This window comes from Pogoniulus pusillus, chromosome Z, assembly GCF_015220805.1.
Source record: "Pogoniulus pusillus isolate bPogPus1 chromosome Z, bPogPus1.pri, whole genome shotgun sequence".
Classification (NCBI taxonomy): Eukaryota; Metazoa; Chordata; class Aves; order Piciformes; family Lybiidae; genus Pogoniulus; species Pogoniulus pusillus.
This window is the reverse complement of record NC_087309.1, coordinates 78,994,129-79,009,584: the sequence shown is the minus strand read 5'-3', so window position 1 is coordinate 79,009,584 and position 15,456 is coordinate 78,994,129.

Below are 15,456 nucleotides of genomic sequence, written 5' to 3'. Positions count from 1 at the left end.
AGGTCTTGTCATGGCAGAAAGAGTAGTAATGGATTTAAACTGGAAGAGGGGAGATTCAAACTGGATGTTAGGAAGAACTTCTTTACAGTGAGGGTGGTGAAACACTGCAATGGATTGCCGAGGGAGGTCATGGATGCTCCCTCCCTAGAGGTGTTCAAGGCTAGGTTAGGTGAGGCCTTGAGCAACATGTTCTAGTGGGAAATGTCCCTGCCTATGGCAGGGAGTTAGAAGTAGATGACATTTGAGGTCCCTTCCAACTTAAACCATTCTATGATTCTATGATTCTAATAATGTACACACAGAAGAATAATGCAGCTAAGGGGTACTGTAGATGTGGCTTGGTTGATCATAACTTTTGAGGAGTGTCTAGAAACAGAAAGGCTTATCTTTTTTATGTTCTGAGGCCAGTGATACTGCCTTCTCTTACAACACTTCTTTATGTGCAGCAACATGTATTTTGACATACTGATCAATGCCAGTAGGAATGGGAAGAATGAGATGCATGACGCTTATATTGAGATATATGTGTATATATCCAGAGACACAATATTAATTTCATGGAAAAATCAAGCAAATTGCACTAGTATTTCTTCATGCAAAACCAATATTATCCTCATATATAGTAAAATATAAAGTATTATAACATTTTTTCATGGAAAGAGAAGGGTGAAGAGGGAAGGACAGAGTTAAAAGAGGTGGGTTTTTTTTGTTTCGTGTGTGTTTGTGTATGCATACACAGACCCACATATAAACATATGTACTTATTGATATATACACACTTAAATAAATTAAATGTTAATTAAATAGTATTGTAATGGTATTTAGACCTTATACTGACATAACACTTGCTGTTGGTTATAGCTTATGTATATCTGTGTGAAGACACGATGTTGAAGGGAGAAAAAAATTCTTTATTACTTGCTTTTCTTGCTTTGGAGAAATACTTTTGACAATAACTGATGTCATCTAGGGTACAGAAAATTTAACTTCACTTAAATCTCCAGAAACTACTTCATGTAAGTGTTATAGATATTGGATATAAAGCAAAAATATATTAGTATTTGTTATGTTATAACTGACATATAAATCTGAAGAACAAAACAAATGTACCCCCAAAGTGAAGCATGGATACTATAGTTAACTTTGGAACTGCTGGAGTATGTGCAGTGGCATGCATTTGTTCTAACAGGTAGTAGAGATGCAGGTAAACACACACTGTGTGTGTGGGTTAAATGAAAACACGATGTGAATATGAAGCTGCTTAGTTCCACAGCTGCAGTCAAAGTCTTTACTAGTTTCACTAATTTGAAAAGTAGAGTAATCCAGTGGGCCAGACTGAGGTCCCTGGAGAGGGCGTAGGGCTGTAGTTTGAGGACCCCTGGAATAAAACATAAAGCCGTTCTGTGAAGAGTCACTTTTATTTTCATGGCAGTTTATTTATACTGGAACTTGTTATACCAGTTCACACCACTGATAATATGTAGGAGGATTCACATTCAGTACATTTAAAGTGTAATTGAGATTGACATCTCACTCAACTGAGACATAACAATCTCCCAAAAGTCATTTAAAATGACATTTACCTAATATCTCATATTTCAAATGGGCTAAGTGTAAGTGGTTGTGGTGCATTGTATATTACCCCCAAAATAGTTCAGAAGGTTCCGAAGCATATTTACATAAGCAAGCTAAAATCTAGAACTATAAAATATAATTAATACATTAAAAAAGTCTACATTTACATATATTTACAATTCAGAAACAACAAAAGGGTGCCATTGAATTGTTCCACATCCCTCTACACAAGGCCCAAAGGGGCTACCGGCAGCCTTCTTCTCCCCATCCTTCTTTTCCCTTTCTGGTATCTCACAGACACAATATGCCAGCAGAATATCAGGGAAGAGATAAGGGAGTAATGCAAGGCAGAATCACAGAAAGAAGAAGCTAAAAGGAGGGAATAGTTTGTGTAGCAAATTTTATCCGAATCAGCAGGCAAAGCGAATGATACAGACATCATTACTTTTCTTTAGTATCCAGTCTCTAATTTTATTTACCTTATACTATTTTCTATAGCTTTTTATGAGGACATAGCCAGGTGGATATATGATGATAGAACAGTCAATGTGGTTTGTCTTGATTCCAGTAAACCATTTGACACTGTCTCCCACAACATCATAGAATCATCATAGAATCATAGAATCATAGAATCAACCAGGTTGGAAGAGACCTCCAAGATCATCGAGTCCAACCTATCACCCAGCCCTAGCCAGTCAACTAGACCATGGCACTGAGTGCCTCATCCAGTCTTTTCTTGAAGACCCCCAGGGACGGTGCCTCCACCACCTCCCTGGGCAGCCCATTCCAATGGGAATTCACTCTCTCTGGGAAGAACTTCTTCCTAACATCCAGCCTATACCTACCCTGGCACAACTTGAGACTGTGTCCCCTTGTTTTATTGCTGGTTACCTGGGAGAAGAGGCCAACCCCCACCTGGCTACAATGCCCCTTCAGGTAGTTGTAGACAGTAATAAGATCACCCCTGAGCCTCCTCTTCTCCAGGCTAAACAGGCCCAGTTCCCTCAACCTCTCCTCATAGGATTTGTGTTCCAGGCCCCTCACCAGCTTCGTTGCCCTTCTCTGGACATGTTCCAGCACCTCAACATCTTTCTTGAATTGAGGGCCCCAGAACTGGACACAGTACTCAAGGTGTGGCCTGACCAGTGCTGAGTACAGGGGAAGAATAACCTCCCTTGTCCTACTGGCCACACTGTTCCTGATGCAGGTCAGGATGCCATTGGCTCTCTTGGCCACCTGGGCACACTGCTGGCTCATCTTCAGCTTACTATCTATCAGTACCCCCAGGTCCCTTTCCTCTTGGCTGCTCTCCAGCCACTCAGTCCCCAGCCTGTAGCACTGCTTGGGGTTATTGTGGCCGAAGTGCAGAACCCTGCACTTGGCCTTGTTAAATCTCATCCCATTGGCCTCTGCCCACCCATCCAGCCTGTCCAGGTCCCTCTGCAGGGCTCTCCTACCTTCCAACAGATCAACACCTGCTCCTAGCTTGGTGTCATCTGCAAACTTACTGATGCTGGACTCAATCCCCTCGTCCAGATCATCAATAAAGATATTGAACAGGACTGGGCCCAGCACTGATCCTTGGGGAACACCACTTGTGACTGGCTGCCAACTGGATATGGCACCATTCACCACCACTCTCTGAGCTCTGCCATCCAGCCAGTTCTTTCTTGATCCAGCACAGAGTGAATCTGTCCAAACCATGATCTGCCAGCTTGGCTAGGAGCTTCTTGTGGCAGACAGTGTCAAAGGCTTTGCTGAAGTCCAAGTAGACTACATCCACAGCCTTCCCCACATTCACCAGGCGGGTAACCTGATCATAAAAGGAGATCAGGTTGGTGAGGCAGGACCTGCCCTTCCTAACCCCATGCTGGCTGGGCCTGATCCCTTGGCTATCCTGTAGGTGCTTTGTGATGGCACCCAAGATGACCTCTTCCATGACCTTGCCTGGCACTGAGGTCAGGCTCACAGGTCTGTAGTTTTCTGGCTCCTCCTTACGACCCTTCTTGTGGATGGGAATCACATTGGCCAGCTTCCAGTCTTCAGGGACCTCTCCAGTGAGCCAGGACTGCTGATAAATGATGGAGAGTGGCTTGGCCAGCTCAACTGCCATCTCTCTCAGCACCCTAGGGTGGATCCCATCCGGTCCCATGGACTTGTGAGGATCCAAGTGACTTAGCAGATCCCTTACTGCTTCCTCATGGATTAGAGGGGGACTGTACTGGTCCCTGACTCCATTTGCCACTTCAGGAGTCCAGCTGTCCTGGAGACAACCTGTCCCACTAGTGAAGATTGAGGCAAAGAAGGTGTTAAGTACCTCTGCCTTTTCCTCATCCTTGGTCACTATGTTCCCCTCTCTATCTAATGAGGACTGGAGGTTGTCCTTGGCCCTTCTCTTGCCATTCATATATTTAAAGAAACACTTTTTATTTTCCTTGGCAGCCGTGGCCAGCCTGAGGTCCAAGTGGGCTTTTGCCTCTCTAATTTTTCCTCTACAAGACCTAGCAACCTCCTTGAACTTCTCCTGGGACACCTCCCCTCTTTTCCAAAGGTGATACACTCTCTTTTTAATCTTTAATTCCTTCAGCAGCTCCCTGCCCATCCAGCCTGGCTGCCTCCGTCGTCGGCTCATCTTCCGGCTCAGTGGCACTGCCTGCTCCTGTGCCTTCAGGAGTTCTTTCTTGAAGCAGGTCCAACCTTCCTGGACCCCTTTGTTTCTAAGGGCTATTTCCCAAGGAACTTTCTGAATTAGTTGCTTAAATAGGCTGAAGTCTGCCCTTCGGAAGTCCAGTGTGGAGGTTCTGTTGATGCCCCTCCTGGTTTCTCCATGGATTGAAAACTCTATAATTTCATGGTCACTGGACCCCAGGCAGCCTCCAACCACCACATCCCCTACCAGCCCCTCTCTATTTGTGAGCAGCAGGTCAAGCAGGGCTGCCCCCCTGGTAGGCTCACGTAACAGCTGGGACAGGAAGTTGTCTTCCACACATTGCAGAAACCTTCTAGACTGCTTCTTCTCTGCAGTGTTTAAGACCCAGCAGATGTCTGGTAGGTTAAAGTCGCCCACCAGAACATCCTTCTGGCTAAAGTGAGGCAGTGTGGTCTGGGTGATCAGGTAGTGAGGTGGACTGGGAACTGGTTGAGGGAAGGAAGCCAGAGACTTATGGTCAATGGGATGGAGTCTGGATGGAGATCAGTAACTAGTGGAGTCCCACAGGGGTCTGGGACCAGTTCTGTTCAATGTTATTCATCAACGACCAGGATGAAGGCACAGAATGCACTGTCAACAATTTTGCTGATGACACCAAACTGGATGAAGTGGCTGACACACCAGAAGTTTGTGCTGCCATTCAGTAAGACTTGGACAGGCTAGAGGGCTGGGCAGGAAGAAATTTAATGAAATCCAACAAGGGCAAGTATAGAGTTTTGCACTGGGAACAAACAGGCCTAGGTATCAGCATAGGTTAGGGATTGACCTATTGGGAGGCAACAAAGGGGAAAATGGATCTGAGGGTCCTAGTGGAATGGAAGGTTGACCATGAACCAGCAATGTGCACTTGTGGCCAGGAGGGCCAATGCCATTCTGGGGTGTATTAGAAGGGGTGTGACTAGTAGGTCAAGGAAGGTTCTCCTGCCTCTCTACTGTGCCCTGATGAGGACACATCTGTAGTATTGTGTTCAGTTCTGGGACCCCAGTTCAAGAGAGACATAGAACTGCTTGAGAGAGTCCAGTGCTAAGCCACTAAGATAATAAAGGAATGGAGCATCTCTCTTGCAATGAGAGACTGAGGGAGCTGGGGCCCTTTAGCTTGGAGGAGATTAAGGGGTGACCTCATCAGTGTTTATAAGTATGTAAAGAGAGAGTGCCAAGATGATGGACCCGGGCTCTTCTCACTGAGGCCCAATCACAGGACAAGGGGCAATGGGTGGAAATTGAGGTATAGGAATTTTCTTGTAAATATGATGAGGAGTTGGTTTTTTTTCACTGTGAGGGTGACAGAACAGTGGAACAGGCTACCCAGGGGAATTGTGGAGTCTTCATCTCTGGAGATATTCAAAACCTGCTTGGATGCATTCCTGTGTGATCTGATACAGCTGATCTACTCTGTCAGGAGGACTGGACTAGGTGATCTTTTTGAGGTTCCTTCCAGCCCCTAACATTCTGTGATTCTACTGAGTGTCTGTAGAATTTTCCTATTCTTGTTTATAATTAAGACACTAGGCTAAGGGTGGGTTCTAACCCACCATAGTGGTCTAAATCACCTAAGTTTCTGTAGCTGGTGGCTATGGTAGTGAACCTGCAAAAATGGTGGACTCTGTAGTTAAAAAAATGGGAACATGAATTGTCCTTGAGTTTTATTTACTGTCACTGATATTGATAGAATCACATAAAGGTCATCTAGTGCCAGTCTCACTGCCATGGGCAAGGACACATTTCACTAAACCAGGTAACACAAGGCCTTATCCAACCTTGCCTTGAATACATCTAGGGAGGGAGCATCTCCAACATCCCTGGCCAACCTGTTCCAGTGTCTCATCACCCTCACTGTAAAGAATTTCTTTTTAATATCTGGTGTAAATTTTCCCTTGTGCAGCTTAAATCCATTCCCTTTCATCCTTTCCTTACAAGCCCTTGTATAAAGTTACTTCCCAGTTTTCTTGTAGCCCCCCTTCAGGTAGTGGAAGGAAAGGGCATGATAGGATCTCCCAGGAGCCTTCTTTTCTCGAGTCTGATAAGCCCCAAGTATCACATCCTGTCCCCCACAGGGAAGTGGTCCAGGACTCTGATCATCTTTGTGGCCCTCCTCTGGAGCTGCTCCAGCAGTTCAATGTCCTTCTTGTGATGGGGACACCAGAACTGAATGCAGTACTCCAAGCAGAGCCTCAGGAGTGCAGAGTAGAAGAGGAGAATCACCTCACTTTTCCTGCTGCCTCACTTGTCCTGCTGGTCACACTACCTTTGATGCAGCCCAGGATGCATCACCAGGATGTAGGACCTTGCATTTGGCCTTCTTAAACTTCACAAGGTTGGTGTGGGCCCACCTCTTAAACCTAAGTCCCTTTGGATGGCATCTCTTGCCTCCAGTGTATCAACTGGAACACACAACTTTGGGTCATCCATGAACTTATTAGAAATAGGGATTCTTCATTGTGGATGCAACACCATAACATATGACTTTTTGTGAATGCAAACAACCCTTCAGAGCAAAAATATGTAGTAGTGTTGAAATGAAACTCATAAAGGTTAACTTCACTTCTTACTACCTGCTTCAGGAAGATATTGTCAATTCATTGGAGAAACCTATTCAACCACAGCTGCCTTGCTGTGCAGCATGAAACGCCAGGCTATTTCTGCTGACTATTGAAGATTTGTTTTGGTTTGAAGCTAATGGGAATATTTTACTGAAATAAATTAAATCCTAAGCTGTGAGAAGAAAGAAAAAAAAAACAGTAGTACACTATATTGCCCATTCTTCTTCTGTGAAACACAACTAGTCGAAACACAGATAAGACACTCCCTTCACACACACTTCTCAGCTCTCACTTCTGGCTGTTCCTTCTTTCTGTCAGTCTGGTCTCTGTGGCTGTATCTGTCTTAAATCTCTAATCCAACCTAACATTTTTTCCTCTAACCTACTTGTTGTCCTTTTGACATCTCACCTCAGATCTCCAGATTTATCACGTGAGATATACAGGGATTGATCTGGGTATTTCTGAAGGGAGGGAAGGGGAGGGGTTTTGGGTCAGGAGCCCTCCTGGGGATTCTGATTTCTGTGAGGGGTATTATGTTTCTGTATTAATTTTAACTTCTGTATAGCTATATATTTGTGATAAATATAAGATGTAAATATAACTTCATTCTGTAACTTCCAGCTGGCTGAATCTAGTCTGGGTGATTTTTTAAGGGAGATGGAGTAGGGGGTGGATAACACCCAAACCATCACAACCTCATCAGCTTCCTCATCCTGATCAGGTGGCTGATAATAGATACAAGTAGTTGTGTCTTCCATAATAGTCTGCCCCTTAATCCTTACTCACAAGCTCTGAACTCATTCTTCATCCACTGCCAGGAAGAGCTTGATACATTTCAACTGCTCTCTGACATAAAGAGAAACTCTACTGCCTTGCATTGTTGGGCAGTCTTTCTAAAAATGGCACAGGCATCCATGATAGTGTAGTGGTCATGTGAGCTATTCCACTATATCTTAGTAAGTGGCCATGAGATTGCATGAAGACATCTGATTTAATATTTAAACATAGATTGAAAATAGACATTTGAAATAAAATAATAAAATTCTCTATAGAAAAAAATATAGTATTATATACACATATATATTTATACAAGCAGTTTTAATATTTTTCTGCTTACAGATGTCTCTAGAAGGAACATGTGCTTTAATATAACAGTTCTGTTATTCTCTATAAAGTTTTATTTATATTAAGATGCTTTTAAGCAAAAGTTGTGGGTTGTATCACTTGAGCTAGATTGGCACGATGTTCCAGTGTTACTACTTTTAGTAACAGAACTAATTCACATCCTACTTCATGAAGCACTGACTATTAAGATTCCTGTGAAGATTTGACATCTAATTGAAAAAGAGCATTTTACAGCACAAAATGTTAAGATCTACAAAATTGCTTTAGATTTGACCCACAGAGCAGACTGGTTTTTATCCTTCCTTTTGTTTGATTTTTAACAACTTTGGAAACTGTTTTATTTTTAGATTAAAAAGTTTTTTGAGAGCTTCATTTTATGCCCAAAAAAACATTTTAAACTTCAAAACTAAGAGCAATGCACAATAGCTACATAAATATAACCTCCTATTTTGCTCTCACTCTCCTTTTTTCTCCTACATAAGATATTCAGTTTTAAAAATTCAATTTTAGCATTTGAAAAATTGTCATCATGTTTAGAAACGCTAAATATGGTAGTTTGAGCCTAGCTGGTACATTTTAGTGAGAGAAATTAGATTATAGGCTGTGAAAAGGAAACAGTGGTAATGTCTACTTCACTCATAGACTTGCTGAGATGTATAAAAACAAGAACACAAACACAGATAACACAGTTGCTGTCTGAGTACAGCTGGTGCATGTACTTTTCTCCCAGACCTGCTTTCTGTGTAATGAATCCTTCTGCTTTCTAACCTCCCTGGCCGATCCTCCAAAATCCCTTTGCATGTAAGGCAAAGTCTGGGATAAGGTAAAAGGGTGGAAAGGAGGTGGAAAGGTGATTGGGACCCCCTCCTGGGAGGGGCTTGTGTGTATCTGTATTACCTTTACCTTGTATATTCCTGTATATAATTGTATATATTTGTGTATGTCTGCTTGTATATTGTGCTAAGCTGTAAATATAATGCTTCATATTCTTAATTTCCAGCCAGCTGAGTCTAGCCTGAGTGATTTCATAAAAATGGGAGGCGGATAACACCAAAACCGTGGACTTTATCACTCAAGTCATACATGACTGTGACATTTGTGCTGCTATTAAGCAGGCTAAGCAAATCAAGCCTTTATGGTACGGTGAGTGATGGTCAAAGTATGGTGAAGTGTGGCAGATTGATTACATCACTTTATCTTGATCTCATTCTGGCAAGCAGTATGTGCTGATGATGGTAGAGGCCATCATCGGATGGCTGGAAACCTATCCAGTTCCACATGCTATTGCATGTAACACCATTCTTGGCTTGGAAAGAAAAATCATGTGGAGACATGGAACTCCAAAGAGAGTGGAATTAGACAATGGCACTCATTTCAAGAATAATTTTGTGAAAAGCTATGCCAAAGAGCACAGTATTGAGTGGATCTACTAGATACCCTACTACGCACCAGCTTCAGGGAAGATTGAGCACTACAACACTTTGCTGAAAATCACCCTGGGGGGTGGAACTCTGAAAAACTGGGACAAACATTTAGCACAAGCTACCTGTTTGGTAAATAGTAGGTGTTCTGTAAACAGAGCAGGATCTGTACAATCAGATTTGGTGCCAACAGTGGATGGTGATAAAAATGTCCTGTTTCATGTGAATAGAATGTTGGGGGAAAAAAGTTTTTTTTTCTCCTTTGGGTGAAGGGAAATATGTCCGAGGGGTTGTAAAGGATTAACACTCCTGGAGGAGTGGTCTTGACTGCAGCCGCAGGAAACAGTGGAGGCAGGATCAGGGTACTGACAAGTCGACTCAGTATCAGCTAGCTGCATGTAGTACAGTACGCTTTTTTGAGGCAATACAGTAGCTATATACTACTTGGAAGAGGCGTGCATAACTAACAGTTTGAGATTGGTACAACTGGAAAGTACAGATTGGCTGTAATCCACAAGGTGGACAAACCCTATTGCCATCAAATCTCATCATATATATATATATATATATATATATATATATATATATATATATATATATATATATATATATATATATTGTACCTTGATTGGTACAACTGGAAAGTACAGATTGGCTGTAATCCACAAGGTGGACAAACCCTATTGCCATCAAATCTCATCATATATATATATATATATATATAGTACCTTGTTTTCCCTTCCCTGTACCTTCTGTAACCTCCCTACCTCAAATATCTTTTATTTATTGTTAAACTTTTCCTTTAACTTCCAAATCAAAGGAGATTATTTATTTGGGGATGCTAACCTTTCCTCTCTCTACATGTAATTCGTTTTCTTTGGGAAAGAGGGGGGAAGAGGGAAAGGCATTCTGTAAATTGTTATTGGTTCTATTAACTATATTTGAGTCTCTGGGAAATTTAAATTAGAACTGAGACAGGGGTGGTTTCTGCTGAAGATCCTGGTCATACATACTGGGTAACACAGGCGAATGATGAAATCCAGTGTATTCCACAGAGAAATTTAACTTTAGCTGACACAGTTTTAATTCAGTGTATATTACAAGCTGTTAGGAGTCTTCTGTTCTAGGTATTACTTGGCATCCAAAGACACAATCTATGAAAGAACCTACAGTATGTGAGCATGAACCCAGTGTCACCTGGGAGTCCCTGTTCTTGTCTCATCTGTGAGGAGACAAACTGTTTGCTGTTTTCTGAGCTTTGGAATCACCTACATCCGAAATAGCCAGAACTAAGCATGAACTGAACTTGTAATATTCATTATTGTAGATATTGTTTTAGATTAGACAGATAGCTTTCAGCAATACTCTGAGTGAAACATACAGGAGTGGATTGTGCTAGTTTGATATGCGGACCTCTTGCCACCCCTAACCACAGATTTTAATAATTGGTTCTTCACATGGTCATGGAAACATTATACAGGCAATAATTAAATCTAGAAATAACCAGCAAAATATAAACATTAATTGAACTGGAAGAGAGGTTCCTGTGATCAAGTATTGCTTGCCCACTAGATGGACCCAAGGAGCTCCTTTCTGCTTATGACAAAAGGTGATGGTGAATTACAGGGGGCTTCCAGTATTTACTCACAAATTATTATTTCCCAACTCGTGGGGCTAGCTACAACTTCACACAGTAAACAAACACTTTCAAGGAGTTTTGTTACTGTCTTGGCACCCATTGAGGCTTCTGATTCTTCCCAGGCTTCAGCATGCTGGGAAAGGAGGCAGACAATCTCTGACATTATCTCTTGGCTCTTCTGGATGATCTGTGTATCTCCAGGGCTTCCCATCTTGGCAGGAGACTTTCAGGTGTAAGTGGGATATATTGCAATATCTTGCAATGTGCAGTCTTAGTGCAATGTTGTGCTGGCTATGCAGACTGATAATGCAGAGGTGTTTAGAGCCTGTTCCTGGTAAACTCGAGGCAGGCAGTTTCCAGGTAATTCAGCAGAACTAGCTTATAGCTTTAGCATAATGCTGCAGAAGGCAATGGAAGAATCACTGCCATAAAAAGAGAGCAATAGCAGCAGACAACAGCAGGCACAATGGCAGAGCACATTGTGTTTACTTGCATATCTCTTTTTATCAACGTGGCCAGGGACTAATGGGCTTTTGGACACAGAATAGTCAATCAGAATGGCAGTTAGACAAGCTTGACCATATTAGGTGAAACCATAGGCTTGTTTTACCCAAAGATGGGAAAAGCATAGGCCGTGCACAAGGCAAGCACAAGCTAAGCATGTGTACCTTGTTTACCACAGGATGTAAACAAGTCAAGGCAGGCCAGTCCTTAGACTCAGTGGCTCCAGGTTCTTTGTCCTCTTTCTCACAGTTGCTTCTCCCCAAAGCACCAGGTGGGAGAGCAGAAAAACATGTCTGGCCAAGCCAGGACATGTATAAGCCTATTTAGGAATATCAGGCCCACCACAACAGTACTGTGGATCACCTCACCCACATTACTGTTAGTTGAAGTGACTTTTTTTGTTGTCTTGTTTAGCTGTGTTTTTCAGTTCTTCTTAATTTTATTCCATATGCCCAAGGACTATTATCCAAGATTTTATTCTCATTCAGGATACTGCAATTTGCATGACTTCTTGAGATTACTATCATTCTCCATTTGCTTCATGCTGTTTATAAGAGAAAAACTCTACAGGGCTTTATTTTCCCCCCAGTGTGTGCACAGAACTCCCATTAGTGTTAATGAAAGTTTCATGTGCCCATTAAATTGTAGACTCAGTTCAAAAAGATAGGAACACTAATTGGCCAATCTTTTTGCAAGATGGAAAAATTTAGTTCATAATGTCTAAACAAAATCTAATCGGTACTGTTATGTCTATAGGCTAACTTTAAATATCTCCATTGATAGCAGTTCCTTTGAATTAGCAGTTTTCTTCAGTGTTTGTGGAACAAATAGAGAAAATGTAATAATCTGTTCAAAACTGCAATAAATTGTTAAAAACAGAATTTCACCTACTTTGGGAAGCTTTTAAGTATAAAATATGTAGTAAGATGTGAATAAACTCTCAAAGCAAAAATTATATGCTACAATTACTGTGTTAGGCACATAATTCATATGAAGACTACTATGTATTCTGTCAGCCTGTTTGAATAAGAATGTTTCAATTTTCGGATGTCATTCAGTTTTCAAAAATAATTGTCTTTGCTGCAACTCCCTGCATCTGAAAAATTGTCACGAAAGGTCAGTGTGATGGTTTGAGGGTTACCTCGCCCCCCCACACTTTTGAATTTGCCCCAGCTAACTCAGACGGACCCTGGGAATATAGATGAAGCAATTTATTTACAGCTAGCAGAATTTACAAGCAGCTATTTACAATATATACAGTTATATACAATTATATACAGAAATATACAAAGGATAAACAATACAAAAGCACAACTCCCCTCCCAGAAACCTGAGTCCCCAGGAGGGGCTCTCAAACCACCCCAACACCTCCCCCGGCCCCTCTCAACCTTACCCCAGTTCTCAGGAAGAAGAGAGGTGCAGCCAAGAGGTTAGGGAGCAGGGTTAGAAAGCAGTGATGTTAGAAAGATGTGTCTCGGTCTAAGGCAAAAGCAAGAGTGAGAGACAAAATGGAGAAAGTTTACTTCTTCTTCCCAGAGCTCTCAGCATAACTGTGAGAGAAGTTGACATCAATTGTTTTCATTTCACTGCCCGTTATCAAGTTCTTCTACCAAAACATACCAGCTTGCTTCAAACTATCACAATCCAGCCCTTGTCTACTTCGCTCAGAGTATCGCTGAGAATTATCCAATCTAATCTAAACCAATATTTACACTAAAACAATATATATAAATTCAGTTCACACTTCAATCAGATGTAGGTGATTCAAAAGCTCAGAACAGGGACTCCCAGGTGATGTTGGGTTCGTGCTCACGTACTGTAGATTCTATCGTAGATTCTCTCAGTGTTGGGCGTCGATGTTACCTAGAACAGAAAACTCCTAACAGCTTGAATTTAAACTCTCTCAGCTAAGGTTAGATTTCTCTGTGGAATACACTGGATTTCACCATTCTCCTGCATTACCCAGTATGTATGACCAGGACCTTCAGCAGAAACCACCCCTCGGACGGGTTTCCCTTCGCCCGAAGGAGAAAATACCCAAACAGTTTTCCCTAACAGATTCTTCTCATGTACAACAGGAACTTTATCACCGTCTACTGTTTGGACCAAATCTGATTGTGCAGGTCCTGCTCTATTTACTGAACCTCTACTATTTACCAACCAGGTAGCTTCTGCTAAATGTTTGTCCCAGTTTTTCAGAGTTCCACCCCCCATGGCTTTTAGGGTGGTTTTCAGCAAACCATTGTAGCATTCAATCTTCCCTGAAGCTGGTGCATAGTAGGGTTTGTGATAGATCCATTCAATACCATGCTCTTTGGCCCAGTTTTTCACAAGATTGTTCTTGAAATGAGTGCCATTGTCTGACTCAATTCACTCTGGAGTTCCATGTCTCCACAATATCTGTCTCTCCAAACCAAGAATGGTGTTACGTGCAGTAGCATGTGGAACTGGATAGGTTTCCAACCATCCAGTGCTGGCTTCTACCATCGTTAGCACATACTGCTTCCCAGAATGAGATCAAGGTAAAGTGATGTAGTCAATCTGCCGGGCTTTACCATACTTGTACTTTGACCATCTCTCACCATACCATAAGGGCTTGATTCGCTTAGCCTGCTTAATAGCAGCACAAATGTCACAATCATAGATGACTTGGGTGATAGCGTCCATGGACAAGTCAATTGACCTATCGCGAGCCCATTGGTATGTTCCATCTCTGCCTTGATGTCCAGATGAATTATGGGCCCACCGAGCTAAGAACAGCTCACCTCGGTGTTTCCAATCAAGGTCAATGTCAAGTTCAGAGTTGGTATCAGCTTGAGCAATCTTAGCAGCTTGGTCTGCCTTCTGGTTATGTTGATGTTTCTCAGTGGCTCTGTTCTTAAGCATGTGTGCATCTACGTGCCGCACCTTCACTGGAATTTTCTCCAGCCGTGCATCAATGTCCTGCCATAGATCAGCACACCAAATAGGCTTTCCTTTCCTCTGCCAACCATTCTTCTTCCAGTCCTTCAGCCAACCCCACAGAGCATTGGCTACCATCCACAAGACGGTGTAGAGGTAAAGGATAGGCCAATTCTCACGTTCAGCCACATCAAGAGCAAGTTGAACAGCTTTTACCTCAGCGAACTGACTGGATTCTCCTTCTCCAGCTCTCGTTTCTATAACTCTCCTGGTTGGACTCCAAACTGCTGACTTCCATCTTTGCTTGTTCCCAACAAGACGACAGGAACCATCTGTGAACAAAGCATAGTTCTTTTCCTGATCAGAGAGATCACCATAGGGAGGAGCTTCCTCAGCACGAGTTATTTTCTCCTCTGGAGGTTTGGAACAGTCTGTGCCTTCCGGCCAGTTGGTGATCACCTCCACCAGACCAGGTCGATCAAGATGACCCATTCGTGCTCGTTGGGTTATCAAAGCCATCCATTTAGACCAGGTTGCATCTGTGGCATGATGTGGTGATGAACCTTTGCCCTTGAACATCCAGTTTAGAACTGTCAGTCTAGGGGCTAATAGCAATTGTGACTCAGTTCCAATCACTTCAGAAGCTGCTTTCACTCCCTCATAGGCTGCTAGAATATCTTTCTCAGTTGCTGTGTAATTTGTCTCTGAACCTCTGTAGCTATGACCCCAGAAACCAAGTGGACGACCACGTGTCTCATTTGGAGCTCTTTGCCAGAGACTCCAAGTTGGACCATTGTCATTGGCAGCCGTGTACAGAATGTTTTTAATGTCCGGACCAGATCTCACAGGTCCCAAGCCCACTGCGTGGACTATTTCTCCTTTGATCTGATCAAAGGCTGCTTGTTGTTCAGGTCTCCACTCGAAATTGTTTCTCTTACGAGTCACATCATGCAGAGATTTGACAATCTGACTGAAACCAGGAATGTGTAGTCTCCAAAATCCCACCACACCAAGGAAAGAAAGTGTGCCCTTCTTGCT